This window comes from Pinus tabuliformis, chromosome 3_2 (assembly GCF_031772625.1).
Source record: "Pinus tabuliformis cultivar Carrire ecotype Pingquan chromosome 3_2, CPIR1, whole genome shotgun sequence".
Taxonomy (NCBI): Eukaryota; Viridiplantae; Streptophyta; class Pinopsida; order Pinales; family Pinaceae; genus Pinus; species Pinus tabuliformis.
The window spans coordinates 816,915,802-816,933,376 of record NC_142302.1 but is presented as its reverse complement, the minus strand read 5'-3'; positions in this window follow the sequence as shown (position 1 = coordinate 816,933,376).

Below are 17,575 nucleotides of genomic sequence, written 5' to 3'. Positions count from 1 at the left end.
TTATTTATGAGATTTGGCAAGGTTATCTCACAGAACACTATTTGACTATTATGAATGCTTGAAAAAACCTCAGATGGAGCTCACAATCAAAAGTGTATCCAATAGTCCATTATGCCATATTGATGCAAGTGGAAAATAAAGTTAGCCATTTACACCCAAAGCTTAGATTTTGCAAATTTTTTTATGGAATAGAGTCTGCTAGAAAAGTCATAGCTTGGTAACTAGATCAAACAAGAGCACCCACTATTATGAGAAAATTATTTGTGCATGGTTTTGTAGAGAGTCCAATTATAATATTTGTAACATTTTTGTTGCCCGTGTGGTTTCCTAATTCAATTTTAGCAACCTATATATGAAATCCAATAGGATATTGTGTAGTACCCAAACATGAACCTGAATATTGTTGCTTTAAGGCAAGAAACATTGGTGAAATAAGATGCAGATCATGTTAGAAGACAATACTGAGCAACTTTTGTCTTCCCTTCCCTCAGATACAAAGGCCTGATACGATGTAGAATCAAGTCCTCTTTATTTCATAACATGAAAAAATATATACACTTACAATTGTTAATGGTGGATATCTATGTACATGAATAATATTGTATGTTTCTTTATTAAATACCAGTCCTTGAAAGTAGATTTTATTGCAAGAAGTGAGTATTGTTTTCGTATTTCTTGTTTGATGATTTTTCCCCTTCAAAGCTTTGGGGTCGAAATAATCTCCATAAGAAAAACCATGTTGTCAATTCGGATCTTGATGGTCATTATAATACTATGCTTTATATGTGGCTTTGCACATACTGTTTAGGACAAAATCTACACATATTCTTCCTTGTTATATCAAATCTCCAACAAAATAGAATGGAAAATCCTCTGGATTGTTTTATTAAATATTGAGGTGAATTGTCTACTAGGTGAAATTTAAATATGGCAATAATGTGTATCATGTGTGTGCTTATTAGGTACTCTTCTTCAAATATTTGTTTGTGAGGGATGGGGTGGATTGGATTGACATCGAAAATAGACGACAAGATGGCACATGTTATTTCTTCAACCAAATAAGTGTTGTCCTGTGAAAATTGAATAATTTATCCACCTGATATGATGGAAATGTTCTTTTATCTTTGTTTTCAAACATATGGCTAATGATTTGCTGAGGCAAATGCCACTTGTTTATGAAAAGAACTTAATTATATGATGAAACAATACTTGGTTTTGTAGACATTACAAATAATAATACCAAGAAAGGCGTTTTGTAAAACATTCATGGCGTTACTCATTCAAGGTTGATGTTTTCATTGTAGCAGTTATTATGTACCTTTGTGCAATTAATTGAGGCGAACATGTACTCTGGGTCATGGAATAATTGTAGTGTTTTCTCCTTGTGCTAAGAACCTTCCATGGGGTTAAGGTTAGGTGCAAATTAGGTGCCATAATTGCTCACATAATTCTTTAAAGGGTGCTAGCTCAATGGAAGAGAACCTACATGAGGTTGGTGGTTTGATTTTACTATGCCTTAATACAATTTTAATTAATGATATTGTAGTTTATTTTTAATTACATATATTTTTATATTGATTTATTTCAACGGTGAAAGAGTTTTTTAGATTCATTGTTTTATATTCTCTAAAGAGACAAAAGTAATGTTTTATTGTCTTTAAATATATTTTTAATTGTCTCTAGCGATAAAGTAGCTAGGATTAAAGACATAATGTCTCTATAAAGACAATATGTCTTTAATTCCAACTATTGCGTTTGAAGAGACAAAAATGAAATTGTCTCCTAAGGGGCAATAATGTCTGTGTTATATATTGTCTTTATAGAGATAATTTTTTAAGAAAATAATTTGAGACACTCCCTTAAAGACAACACACAAGTTTCTTTTTGTCTCAACTTAAGACAATTTACCTAAAAAATGTCTCAAATATTATCTTAAAACCCCCATGTGTGTAGTAGTGATGAAAGAGGGAAAACCTATCATAACTAAATTCTCAAAGCAATATCACTCATTGCTATCCACTAATGTACATTGACTCATCACTCTCATTCTTGTTACATACTTTGTTTAATTATTCTAAATTTGGGGATGAATGTTAGATACATGAAAGACGGGAAAACCTATAATAACTAAGTTGTAAGGATGACCATCACTATCCATGAATGTAGGTTGACTCATCGCCGTCATTAGCCTTGTTACATACTTTCTTTAATTATTCTACATTTAATAGATCTCGATAGAAATGCAGTGAAACAATTTTTAATTAAATTGCATTTTTTAATTATTTTGAAATTTATTTTTGAATGAAGAAATACATTTCAAATTAAAAATAAAAAAAAATAAAAAAATAAAAATAAAAAATTGGAACGTTATAATTATATAGAGTTGAAAATTTTAATAAAAAATTGGTAATATAAATTTTTTATTAAATCATTTATTTTTATTTTTACCTTTTGAGAATAAATGAATTCAACGTCCTGAAAAATAATATAAAATATTAAAATTTTATAGAATTTATAAATCAAACTGATAAACTAATTCCTAATTAAAAAATACAACCATATAAGAATATTACTTATTCCTGATAAAAGAAATTGAATGATATATGAATATAATTTATTTATATTATATTATGAGTAAGGGTAGACCATTCATTACAAGTCAATGTTTAAAACAAGAAGAATTAGTTGACTATAGTGGAATAGCTATCAAAATAATAATAATAATCACGACTCTATTTCCATGACGAAGACGAAGAGTTGTTGGAAAATTAATCCCGACCACGACATTAAACACACTGACAACAACCATACTTGTTAGATGAATTTTGTAGGTTCTGGATCTGTTTGCAGGTTGAAGGACAGAAGGTTTGACAAGGAGTACGAGTTCTCTATTCCGCAACACATCAGACCATTCTGCAACACACTTCAAGCATTTAAGAATGAATCTGAATTTAATGTAGGGTTGGTAGTTAAGTATGTCAAATATTTACTCCGCTTGTGAAATATGTACTATCGCAACATAGATATTAAGATTCACCCATCCTATGTCTTAATGATTTGCTCTATCATGTATTAATGTTTAAAATGTTTGTTTGGATAAATATGAATGTAAAAGTCATTTGAAAAGTTGAGAGAGAGAGGGTGAAAGTATATGAGGTAGTGAAGAGAAAATAATGGAGCAATTTGTGGTGGATGCATGAAAACAAGTTTTACGAAGTTTTACAGACAATTACGCAACCCCAGTGAAGCGTAAATCGCAGTAAGCTGTTTGTGGGTTGAAGGACAAAAGGTCTGACGAGGAGTATGAGTTATCCATTCCGCAACACATCAGACCATTCTGCAACACACATCAAGCATTTAATAATGAATTTGAATTTAATGTAAGGTTCGTAGTTAACTATGTCAAATATTTACTCTGCCAATGAAATATGTACTCTGCAACATAGATATTAACATTCGCCCATCCTATGTCTTAATGATTTTCTCTATCATGTATTAATGTCAAAAATGTATGTTTGGATAAATATGAATGTAAAAGTCATTTGCAAGGTTGAGCGAGAGAGAGAGGGTGAAATTATATGAGGTAGTGAAGAGAAAATCATGGAGCAATTTGTGGTGGGCAGGTGAAAACAAGTTTTACAGACAATTTCTCTGCAACCCCAGTGAAGTGTAAATCGCAGTAAGATTGTTTGTGTTTTCACTTGGAGCACCAGCCTCCAATTTATCATGAGAATGTATTTACATATGCTTTATAATATAATCCAAAGTTTGGTTTATTGTGATATGGCCTTAAACCTTCATTAGTGGATTTACCACAACCACATTGTTTTACTCTGTTTTGCAGAGAACTTTTTTTGTGTGTTTTATTTAGCCTTTGTCCAGTAGGGATTTCCGCAACTAGAGATTTGACTTGTTGCAACTGATTTCTGAGTGAAACTACTCTCCTATGCATTGTAGATTTTTCTAACATGTTATTAGAGCGGGTTAAACTCTGTTAGTGTAAACACAAGTGTTTTTAGTAGGAGTCAAAAAATTGTTTTGACGGAAAATTTATTTTGATGTGTATTTACCAGCAGGCAGAAAGATTTTTTACACTCAGAAATGGAAACATCAAGCACAAGCTTGAGCAATCCTCAGATACCTCAATTAAATGGGAAAAATTATGATTATTGGGCTATTACAATGAAGGCCCTATTTTCTTCTCAAGGCATTTGGGATTTGGTGGAGAATGGTTTTCAAGAAGATACTTCAATTCAATGGGAAAAATCATGATTATTGGGCTATTACAATGAAGGCCCTGTTTTCTTCTCAAGGAATTTGGTATTTGGTGGAGAATGGTTTTCAAGAACCAACAAATGCAGCAACATACAATGTCGTGTCGCAAGAAAAAAGGGATTTGTTGAGGGACAACAAGAAGAAGGATGCAAAATCCCTCTTCTACATTTTTCAAGTAGTTCATGAAAGTATTTTGCCAAGGGTTGCAGCAGCGATGAAGTCCAAGCAAGCATGGGACACCCTCCAGATAGCCTACCAAGGCATGGAAAAAGTGAAGACAAAAAATCTACAAATGTTAATAAGAGACTTTGAGACACTTTTTATGAAAGAGTTTGAGAGTGTAGACTCATTTTTTACACATGTAATTGGACTAGTTACTCGAATTAGTTCTCATGGTGAGACACTCGAGGAAAGGAGAATAGTTGAGAAAGTTTTGAGAAGTCTTCTAGCAAGGTTTGATGCCATTGTTGTGGCCATAGAAGAGACAAAGTATCTCTCACTATTCTTAGTGGATGAGCTTCATGCATCATTGATTTATCATGAACATAGACTGAATAGAGAAACAAGCTCCTCATTGGAGCATGCCTTCAAGACACAAGTTTCAGTTGGTCAAGGTAGAGGCATAGGAAGATCATATGCTAGAGGAAGAGGAATAAGCCCACATAGAAGTGGAAGAAGCAACCCTTCAAGCTCAAGTGGAAGGGGCAGTAATCAAAATCCAAGTCAAGGCCCAAGCCAAAATCAAGCACAAGGTCAAAGGTATGATAAATCTCAAGTCCAATGTCATTATTGTAAGAAGTATGGTCATTATGCAAATGAATGTAGAAAGAAGCAATATGACATTAGTAACAAACCAAGTGTAAATTTCACAAAGCAAAATCAGAACCATGATAGCATGCTTTTAGCTTGTAATGTAGCACAAGAAAAACAAAGTGATGTATGGTATCTAGATTCAGGGTGCAACAACCACATGTCATGAAACATGTTGGGTAACAGAAGCCCCACATAACAGTCATGGGGTATAAAGCCCGAAATTTTGGGTAAAGATAAGGTAAAGACTCCGCGGGATGCACGGAGCACAATTTGTAATAAGTTGAGTCAAAGGGTAGTCCGCCCGAAAATAATGTAAAGAAATGTAAATTGAGTCGGCCCACCCATGGTTCGCAGACCATGGAAAGGTATGAATAGAGTGAGGATCTATGGTTAGGAGCAATTAGTTCTGGAATGATGAAGGATCTGAATTGTAATGGGTGCATGAGCTAAGGAGTTTTGGGAGCGTCGGTAAGTTCGAGTCGAGGGTATTGGGTAGTGGATAGAGGCTCTGCAGCTGTGTACGCAGAGGCATAGTAGAGTTCGCCGCTGTGTGCACGGACCCATGCAGCTGAGTGCGCAGGGCAGATTTGGATGTATTGGTGAAGAAATTGAATAAAGATAAGTTGCTTCTGAAATTCTGTGTTAAACCTCAATTATCGTGAATCTGGGTTTTGTATGGTTAATATAACTGTTTGATCTATGTGCATATGCTTAAGTCATGAATATATGTGAATCTGTGTTTATTCTGAGTGTGTGAATTGGTTAACACTAATAAATGTTTGCTTAAAGACCATAAAAAGTAGATTGACTCTATAAAACAATGCATTAATAAGTAGTAAGGATTATTTTGGGTCCGGATCTGCGTGAAGCTACGGAAAGGTGCGCGAAACCTCCAGACCACATCTAGACATCCCAAGGGTGTGGAAACCTGGTTCCAGCACCCTCCCCTGCTACCTCGGGTGAGACCTCAGTCCGTGCTCTGCGGGTTGTTGCCGAAAGGGCCGGTAGTTACGGGATTTGTTTGGCCAAATAATTCTTCCAATCCTGGGTCATGTCCATATAAGCCAACAAATGGTTCCGTTGTGGGGACCAAGATCTTCCTAAGGGATGTCTAATGTAGGAGTGTTGGAACCCTATAGAGAAAGAATTTAAGGGTTAAAGGGATCAGGAACAGTAGTAGTTCATAGTACACCGACGCGCAAACCAGAGGTTAAAAATGACGAGCATGATCCAGCTACCAGTATTCAAAGGAGCAGGAAGTGAAGATCTAGAGAAATTTTGGTTCATGGTGACATTGATATGGGATGCACATAGAATTACGGACGATAATATCAGAAAGGATACTTTAGTTAACGCGCTATAGGACCAAGCACTGACATGGTATATAAAGTACTCAAGTGATCACCCGAATGCGAGGACACAAAGATCCGGACTAAATTGAAGAAAGAATTTAGCTGGCCAAAGTCAGAAACACAGTCAATCATAGGGTTCAAGGAGATCGCGATGATACCTAGTGAAACCTTGTGGGATCTAGATCAAAGGCTGAAAAGTACCATCCGCGAAGCGAACATGACACTGTCGGATGTGCAACACTGCACTTGGTTTGTGGCGTCATTGACACCGCATCTGAGGATGGATTTGTCACAAAAAAAGATCTCAACCCATGCTGAAGCATTGGAGACAGCGATGAGGTTACACGAAACTTCGTTATAGGACCTGAGGTTGGGAGTTCAACAAATCCAAGCGCAGATACAGACCCTATGTTTAGAAATGAAGAAGTTAAAACAGGAACAGGCACCTCGACCAAAAGCCTAGGAGGAAGTATGGTGTATAAAGTGTAGAAGCCAGGGTCACGATAAAGATCACTGTCCAGTCTTTGCGAACTATGTGGCAGCGAGGGGACCAACGCCATTACGACCAGAGGTGCCGGTAGGGCCAAGCGCGGTGCTCGCCCTTTGGTGCGCGATATTTCAGGAGGGAGGAAAGCATGCCACAAACAACTGCCATCTATTACAGAACATGAGACAACCCCCCCCCCCCCCCCCACAAGCAGCTGTTTTGCAACTTTTGCAGATCGGTGGGCCACAAGGAACAAAACTGCCGTAGCTGTCGATTATTGATGGACCAGTCACCAACCTACAGAATGCAGACTGAGGGGCGAGGTCAGGATCTAGCCACAGCACTCACGCGTGGTGGGTTCCAGGGACGTGGACGAGGACGGGGCGGAATGGGGCCAGGAAGGGGTCACAGACAGCTAATCTGTTACAACTGCGAAGGACCAGGACATTACGCGTGGGATTGTACCAGCCCAACTAGAGTATCATGCATGTACTATGAGCAATTTTATCATGCGCTGATAGATTGTCCCACACTAATAGCACAAATTCGTGAAAAAAGGGCAGCGCAACCTACGACGACCCAGAACGTGCAGATGATGAGGTCCGAACCCCGCAATGAAGACCCCCAGGTAAACATGGTACTAAGAAGTGGCATGGCCACAGGAGAGGATAAAAGGAAATTAAGTAAGGAAGACACAAGGATTGGCAAGGAGACATATTTGGAAGGTAGGGAGAGCTTCGCGAAGGTCTCTACCCCAGGTAGTAGGGATCAACCTGAGCAGGACAAAGATCCCTCAATGATAGCTACCTTTTTAGAGACATGAATAAAATTGTTGCGCGACAATAGGGCGGTTAGAGGATTGCAAGAATTAATAAATAGGTGCACGAGGACGCGAGCACCTAGCGTGGTCTGTAAACTAGGAAAACACGCAACATGGACGGGGTGAGAAATGCGATCAACAGCACAAATTGGTGACTATGAGATGGATCAGATCATTTTGGATTTGGGCTCGGATGCAAATGTACTACCTAAAAAAACTTGGGAGCGCATGGGTAGGCCTACACTACAATGGTATCCTATTCAATTACGAATGGCGAACCAATAGAAGATCTTGCCCATGGGAAGATTGTAGGGAATTATGGTAGATGTAGAAGGCACGAGCACCAGAACAGACTTTGAAGTAATTGAAATCATGGATGAAAGTACACCTTATCCTGCGTTGTTAGGGATAGATTGGGCCACCAACATGATTGGGATTATTAATTTAAAGAAGCAGACAATGATATTTGAAACGAAGTCACTCCGCGTAGTCATTCCGCTAGATCCGGCTGAAGGACCGCACTACATTGAACCCGTGCACAATGAAGAAAGTGACAACGAATTAGACTGTATCTACAATATTTCTATAGAAAGGAAAGAATGAATCAAGTCAACAGAGGATAGAATAATATCACAGGGCTATGTAGAGTCTTGCACCACCAACTCAAATGAAGAAGATGAGCGATGGCATAACTAGTTGAACGGAGTAACCATGCTACACTACAATATGGTGACTAAATCTTTGTACTGCTTACGGGACCAGGATTGCGAACTGTCGATGTATGATGTGCTGACAATAATAGATGAATTTTTGACCAAATTTGAAATCGTGGTACCAGAGCACCAACGGTCTGATGCGTTGAGATGGGCATTGTGCGCGACACCTGCGCGATGTGGGGCACACATGAAGGGACTTTTGAAGAGTGGCGTGGCTGTAGGCGCATGATGCAGATCAGATTTGGGAAGCCAGAACTACGAATAACGGAGAAATACGATGGACGTGATGACCTGCACATGCACCTTACCAGATGGATCAAAGCCTACGGACATGAGCCTCAACCAGAGTGGGTGCACTTATTTTATCATACCCTGGATTTCATCCCAAGGAACTAGTATACTGAAATAGAGCTTCGACATGGCACCGACGAGTGGGATATCTTGCACAAAGGGTTTTTGTCGACATTCCTCTTTGAGGACCAATGGATGGATACTGTGGACGACGCGTTATAGTTGGTGAAGGCCACCATTTTCAAAATGCCACTGGACGTAGAAGAAATCTTGCAGCCAGACTGGTCGCGACCGCTGAGCCAGGCCCTGGAATGTTACAATGTACAGGTAGAAGATGATGAGGACGACCCGCAAAACATCAATATCAAGGATAATTTTAGGGGCGAATGTTCGCCCTTTGGCGAAATTAAGGGGTTTTAAATTTTTAGTGGGCGAATATTTTGTATCATAGTACATTTTTACAAATCACCTCAAATAGCCCACCTTATTTTAAGGGAGAGGGTAAAAAAGGTAAATTTAGCCCTTGAAATTAGGACTTACAACCTTCCATTCGCCCATTTTCAAGAATAGTTTTTATTTAAGTGAATCCATTCGCCCATGTTCAAGAATAGGTTTTATTTAAGTGAATCCTATGGGCCAAATACCATATTTATAAAATAGGTATGGTAAATTAATAAAAATATAAATAAATGAGAGATATGGTAAATAAATAAAACATTTTTTATATTTACTCCATATGTCACCTTATATACATGTAAGGGTGTAAACAAATAAAAATATAAGTAAAGTGGAGGTATGGTAAATAAATAAAACGTCTTTTTATACTTACTCAAAAGGTATGTTAAATAAATAAAAATATAAATAAACTAGACGTATCGTAAATAAATAAAACCTCTTTTTATATTTAGTCCATAACCCTCGTTCTATTTATGAAGGCTCAAGAAAGAGGTTTTATTTAAGTGAATCCTATGGGCCAAATACCATATTTGTAAAAGAGGTATGGTAAATTAATAAAAATATAAATAAACGAGAGGTATGGTAAACAAATAAAACATTTTTTTATATTTACTTCATAAGTCACCTTATATTTACGAACACTAAAAAAATGGGTTATATTTAGGTGAAACCTATGGCCAAAATACTATGGGACAAATACCATGGACTAGATTGTTATTAATACCATGCAAAAAACCATTATTAACCCTAATATTAGAATTAATAAAAATAAAAAATGGCACATGGTATTGACTCATGGTATTCACCAAAATGGCACATGGTATTGACCCATGGTATTCACCTAGAATGTAGCCTATTTAAATGGGGGAATTAAACCAGCATGTAGCCTATGCTAAGATTCACTAGGACTTTACAAAGTTTTATTATTTAGTGAAAGACTCGCCAAGATCTTACAAGATTTTATAATTGAGTAAAATATTTGCCATGCCTGGTGAGAGATTCGCCAAAAAATTATATATACATATTATATTATTGATAAAATCGCCTTCCATTTTTCCTATATACCATGGGGATTCGCCCATTTATTATATTTATAAATTTAGGGGGGGTTCTTAAAATTTTCCCTGATCAATATTCCAGAATCAGAGGGGAGTCGTGAGGTGTGCGGACCCAAAATCAAAGATCCAGGTATCACAGCGCCATTGAAAACGAAACAAGTAAATATCAGAATAGAAGAAGAGCTGAAGTATGCAACGCTCGGGGACTATTGGGACAACGCCACGGTGGAAAAGGTCGTCGAGTTGCTTCGAGAATATCGAGATTTATTCCCAACAAAAATCACGGAGCTAAAAGAGATCCTAGGAGACCTGGGAGTGATGAAGATAACATTGAAGCCGTATGCAAAGGCAGTTAAGCATCGAACCTACCGATTGAATCCAAAGTACAAAGTAAAGGTCCGCAAAGAATTGGACAAGATGCTGGCAGCAGGAACCATTGAACTATTTGAGGAGTCCGACTGGGTAAGTCCTATGGTGGTGTAGGAGAAGAAACAGAAGGGTGAGATTCACATCTACGTGGATCTCAGGAAGCTCAATGATGCCTGTGTTAATGATCTGTTCTCGACGCCCTTTATAGATGAAGTACTAGAAAATGTGGGGGGGCAGGAAGCCTACTCCTTCACGGATGGGTTCTCCAGGTACCACCAGATCAAGATCGCGCCAGAGGACAGGAGTAAAACAACGTTTGCCACTGAATGGGGTTGTTTTCAGTATACAGTGATGCCCTTTGGACTGAAGAATGCACCGGCAATATTTTCCTGCATTGTGGTAGCTGCATTCAAGGAATTTATACACAAGTTCTTAGAGGTCTACCTTGATGACTAGACCGTATTTGGACTGGTGAAGAAACATACCGCGAGCTTACGGTTAATGCTGGATACTTGCCGACGACACCAGATTGCGCTAAACCTAAAGAAGTGTACTTTCCTCGTCCCCTTTGGGAACCTGCTTGGCCATGTGGTTATGGTGGATCCGACAAAGATCGCTGTCATACTCAACCTACAAGAACTGCAGAGTGTCAAACAACTACGTGCCACATTGGGACACACGGGCTACTATTGGAACTTCATAGAAAGCTATGCCCAGATCACGGCTCTAATGGAACAGTTGTTGAAGAAGGATGCTACTTATTGCTGCAATGAGGAGTGCAACAAAAGTCTGGAAACGCTAAAGTAAAATATGGCATCCACCCCTATATTGGTCTTTCCTAAATGGGACATCAAATTTCATGTGCATGTCGACGTGTCATGTGTTGCACTGGGGGCAGTACTTACTCCACCAGGAGCGGAGGGAATTGACCACCCAATTGCATTCGCAAGTTGCCAGTTGTCAAAAGCGGAGAAGAATTACTCCACTACTGAGCGAGAGGGATTATCGATGGTATACGCGCTTCAAAAATACCGTCATTATCTGATCGGAGGCCACTTTAAGATGTATACTAATCACTCGACGCTAAAGTACCTAGTGAATAAGCATGTGTTGGGGGGGCGCATTTGTAGGTGGTTACTGTTATTCAAGAATATGACTTCGAGGTCGTCGTAAAGCCGGGACGTCTAAATGCATGCCTAGATCACCTGTCCCAAACCGAGACCAGCAAAGAACCCACAAGTTTAGAGGACGGACTCCCGGATGCACAGTTGTATGCAGTACGCGTAGCGGATGGCCACTTTGAGGATATAATCCATTTCTTAACTACAAGAACCACACCACAGGGATATTTTGTTCAGTAGAAGAAGGAATTAGTGATACACGTAGCAGACTTTACCATGATTGCAGGGCACCTCTACAAAATGGGCAACGACAAAATATTACGCAGGTATGTCCCAGAGTTTGAGCGAGGATAGATCCTGGCCGAAGCACATGGGGGGGTTGCTGGCGGACATTATGTGGGTCGCACCACAGCCCAGAAGATTCTTCGCGTAGGATTATGGTGGCCCACTCTGCATAAAGATACGAAAGCATACTGTCGAGCCTGCGACGTATGTCAATGGACGAGGAAACCATCGCGGAGGGATGAAATGTTGTTGTAGCCACAGATGATGCTACAACCATTCGAGAAGTGGGAATCGATTTCGTAGGACCTATCACGCCGTGGGGGAAGACGAGCATGCGCTATATCATCACCGTGACAGAATATTTGACTCGATGGGCAGAGGCACAGCCGGTCAAGGACTGCACGGCTACTATAGCTGCAAAGTTTTTGTTCAAGAACGTTCTGACAAGGTTTGGATGTCCCAAAATTCTCATGAGCGATAGGGGAACGCACTTTCTAAATGAAATGATCAGCGCACTCACTGAGGAATTCCAGATATATCATCAACAAAGTACGCCTTATCACCCGCAAGCGAATGGGATCGTTGAAGCATTCAACAAAATTCTCGAGACTATGTTGACAAAGGTCTGTAATGTGCAACGAAACGACTGGGACTTGCACATCCCTGCTATACTATGGGCATACCGAACCATGTGCAAGAAGTTGACGGGCCAGACACCTTTTCGGTTAGTCTATGGCAAGTAGGTCGTTATTGTTGTAGGGAAAAGTATCCGACTCGGATGACCCTATCCCACTCTAAGGGTGACAGTTCCTTAGCAACAACTGTAAAACAAACTACTTAAGGTTTACTTCTTTATGAAAGCAAAAGAGAATGGAGAAATGCACTAACCGTTGCCTTGCGCTTAATGTCGAATCCCAAACTCTTCTCTTTGGCCGCTTGCTCCTAGCTCCTTGTCCTTTTGCTTGCCCAGCTACAATGAGATCCTGCACAATAACAAAGAAGGAAACTACAAGAGGCATGCAATCATAACTGGTTCATGGATTAGTGTAAACCAAACATGCAATCATCACAATATATTATTGAAACAAGAGCACATAGAAGAACCTCAATAGCTTTTATTAATGAAGAAATAAAGGTTCTGAGAGTATTACAACCATTGAAGGCTCCAACCCAGCAACACCTCCCAGCAGAAAGAATTGCTCTTCTTCACCTCTCTCAAACAATCACCCAATAACTCAATAGTGAAACCAACAGCATATCATTACTTTGCACAAAATTCCAGCCTCCTGAGCTCATAGGAGAGAGGTTAATATATAGATGAATTGAGAAAGGATGAGTCAGCTTGCAACTGATGTGTAGCTGCCTTGTGTCCTCTCTCTCTTCAGTTAATCTTTAGTTGATCTTCAGTTCTTGAGTCCACTTGGAGAACCTTGCTTCCACTTGGAGAAACAGAGCCTCTGACTCATCACAAGGCGAAATACCTGATCCAAGTGTCATTTTTGGAAGATTCCAAAGCAATGACTCACTGTGCCACTTGTCCCTTCTCGCTCAGCGCAGGTGGCCTTTGTCCCACTTGCTTTGCAACGCAGGTACACCATGGAGCAACTGAGTTTCAGCGCAGAAACCTAGTGGAGCACCTGCTTTGATTTCAGGATTGCTTGTTTTTGAGTGTTTTCAGGTGGAGAACTGATCTGAGAGCTGTTGGTTTGCTGACCTTGTTTCTCTAGGGGTAGGAACATCATGTTTAGGGAACTTTGGATCCCTTGGATTATTGACAATTCCTGCTTGTTGCTGTAAGGCACAAAATTGTCTATAACAGATGCCCCCTAAAGTATGAGGTCGTTTATCGGGTGAAATGCTTTATTGAGAGGATCCGAAGTTCATTCAATCTGTTGAGAGGTGTCCTGTAATAAGATACAATACAATACATTATTTTTCATACATTTTTCATGATCTAGCTGAGGCGGGCATTCCCATGCTCAGCTTTATAAATACATTTTGGTACATAGGACAGACGATCGTCTGATTGTAGACTGATAATTCTCTGCTGAAATTATCATCCTTTGAGAAGGATGATCATCTGCTGTAATGATGTACATATCAAATGTCTTTATGTCTTGAATATATATCACAGCCCGGATGGATGAAACTAGATCTGGGGTCTTCAATTTCTTCCGATCTTCACTCGATGTATAAGTCGATCCATGTGAGAATTTCTTGAAGTCGAACATGGAAAGACATCGCTTGATTACCGGTCAATGATGTAAACCGTTAACAAGCGCGAGAGGAGTCACCGATAAGGATGATGACCCTCAAGGTACGGCAGCACAATCCACATGGTGGGAATAAAGGACTTGGCGTCGACCACCATGCAAAATCTTCTGGTCGAAGGTCATTGATGTATACCTGTCGCCGGAAGTGAGAAACTTGCCATTGAGGCATGCAAGCTTCAAAGTACTGAGGGGGGTGTTCCTAGATCAACTCCTTGGATAATGAGCTGATGTCGACAAGGAGTGATCCGTCAAAGGAGGGCCTTAATGAATCCCACATCAGTGACACGGAACGGAGCTAGTGATTGTGATGAGGTGAAAACAAACTGTGATGTATGATTCAGGGTGGCGGTCATGAAGTGGATGAAGGATAATGTATGGCAGTGGGTGGAACACGGTTGACTCTTTACAGAACCACATCTCTTGAACATATAACGACACTGATGTGATGGATTGGTAGCATTACCCCAATTGTGGATGGTGTGGCGAGGACCATGGTTATGAGACCGGTGAATGAAACAACCCAACCCGATGTGATACGGAGGACAAAGTGTCATGTTCAAGAGCGACTTGCTACCATTAATGCTGTGAGGTTCTCCCAATTTTTCCCCAGTCATTGCTGACCAGTACCTCTTTATTTTTTGTCAAGCTTGAGGAGGATAACATATGCTTGTTCTATAACCTGCCCTTCGGGCAAGCCCATCGCTATGTTTTAACGAGCCTAGCGATAGGGAAACTCGTTCTCGTCTAAAGACAAGTTTGTCGCTATTTAATCATTTTAACGAGTCTAACGACAAAGAAAACTCGGTCCTTTTCATTTTTAGAGAGTCTGAAAAGGTACGAAAAGTTAACTCCAAAATTCCTTTTTCGTCTTCTAATCCCTTAAGTCCGAAAAAGTATAAAACAATACAGAAGGGATGAATTTTCGATTTCTTTAACGAGCCGAACAAAACAAGCGCTCGATCTTTTTGTGTAATAATCCCTCAGGTCCAAAAAGATTAAAATCTAGAGGAGGGATAGCTCTTCTTGTCCTTTAACGAGCTGGAAGGCCAAAACTCGGCAAACTTTTCATATTTTACGAGTCAGTGAAAAGAGCTCAAAGAAGACTCGTCTTTTGAGGAACGAGTGATAAACAGGGATAGCAGCAGATTCCAGGTACAGGTTGGAATTTTCCAATCACGGCAGTGTCACAAGGATGGCTAAGTGAAATCACTCTTCGCAGCTGTTCCTCAAAATGGGTAAACAAACATATGGAGATGAACGATTGGCCAAATGAACGGATGGAGGTGATGGCATATAAACACGACCAAGGGCTTTTAATATGGCTGTCAAAGGTTACATTTACCAAGGTTATTTACCGGTTCATTTTTTCTGGATGAGCTTGAACTGTAGGGAAAGATTGCTCACAATTTATGTTTATTTTTTAACGAGCATGAACTAAGTGCTAAAACTGCTCGGATCTTGCGTTTATTTTTTAACGAGCATGAACTGTGTGCTAAAACTGCTCGAAGATATGTTTGCATGCCCCCAGCATAATAACGCAAATCGAGGTGCATGCCTCGCAAGCTTCATTGCATTCATTCCCCACAACCCGGGAGAAGGGAGCGATGGTGGGAATCATTCCATGGTGCCCCGTAAATTACCATTGATTGTAAGATTCCTTCGTCAGTCCCATGTACTTTTGACCAAGGATCTAATGGGGTACCAATTTCTCTAGATCTATCTACCCAAACGCTCGATGAGCGCTGATTGGGGTTCGCCTCCCAGGCCTGAAACATTGATTGCTACAATATTTCAATGTGGCTTGGTGGCAAAACCATCGAATGATCCATAGCGACTCTGCCTTTTGTGACTTTCAAGGTGGATACCATATTGCATGTTGCTACAAATGGTACATTTCCTATGCAAATAGGAGGTGGTAGCGCGAAAGTTCCCATCATAGTGGGATCTTTCAACATACCTACTCCAATATCTTGAATCGACCGGTCGCTGCCATGGATCATGGGAACGCTTCCTGTAACTTGTGAACCATTAGAGAGGAATTTTTGTTGATCGACGACCGTAATCCCTCCTTCAAAGGGGAATGCGATCTTCCTAAAATAAGTTGACACAACAGCTTCCATGGCATAAATCCATGGTCTTCCCAGTAGGATGTTATAGTCAAGATTGCCATCGATGACTTCAACATCTATTTCTACTGTTTTGCCCCCTAGTTCAACTTTCAAGTTACTAAGGATACCGTAAGGGGTATATGTCCTTCCGTCGAATGCTTTTAATGTTGTCGATGATCGCGACAAGGTTGGAGATCCTAAAGTTTTCCAGCAACTCATCGACATAATACATGTCGATGCCCCTTCATCAATAATTGTTCGATGAACAGTTTTGTTGAGGGCTTTCACTTGGACGAGGAAAGCTAGTTGAGCTGGTAACTGAGGATCATATCCTTTGTGATCAAAGGATACAAGATTGGAATCTTTAGGATCCACCCCACCAATTGCTGATAACAATGCCTGCCTTTGGGATGGGCAATTTTGTAGTACTTCAAGAGTCGACATAGCAGACGGCGATTGCGCCAAATCTTCCACTATATTATAATGTTGTGCCGCTCTGGCACGAGGATTAAATGTCGACTTGTGTACTACTCCCTTTGGCGGTTTTATTGTTAATTCATGTGTGATGGGGGGTACAACTTCTGCCGAAGTTGTTGTCGAACTGCTAGGTTGATCTTTACCTTTATCGTTCGACACCTGTGGATTCCCGTAATCTTTGTTCCTTGTCGAAATCAAAGCATCATTCTGTTGCTTCGATATCGATAACATAAGCACTTGCGACGGTGAAGCATTTCCACTACCAACCAGATTTTGACTTGGGTCGGGAAATGGATCAGTCAATACGGCTGGAGTGTGCGGATTCTTTACGAATCTCTTAAACTCAGCTTTGTATGGGCAATCTGACGTCCAATGATCATCGTCACATATGTGACATCTCCTAGGTGTTTTCTCCTTTCTACGAGGATTTTTTCGAGGAGATGACTTTCTTTGATCTTTCTTCCCTTCGTTTTGATTTTTCTTGCTTCCTGGTCGATTGGTTTCTTTGCCCTTATCTGTCGATACGGCATTTACTTCCGAAGCAAGAACTTCTTCATGCGCATTTTGATTCGAATCCTTACGGGCCTTCTTTTGTTGGGTCTTTTTCGGATTCGTGTTTGCCGCGCCAATCACGCCATCACCGGCATGAGAGTCACTGTTTGATTTAGGAGGAG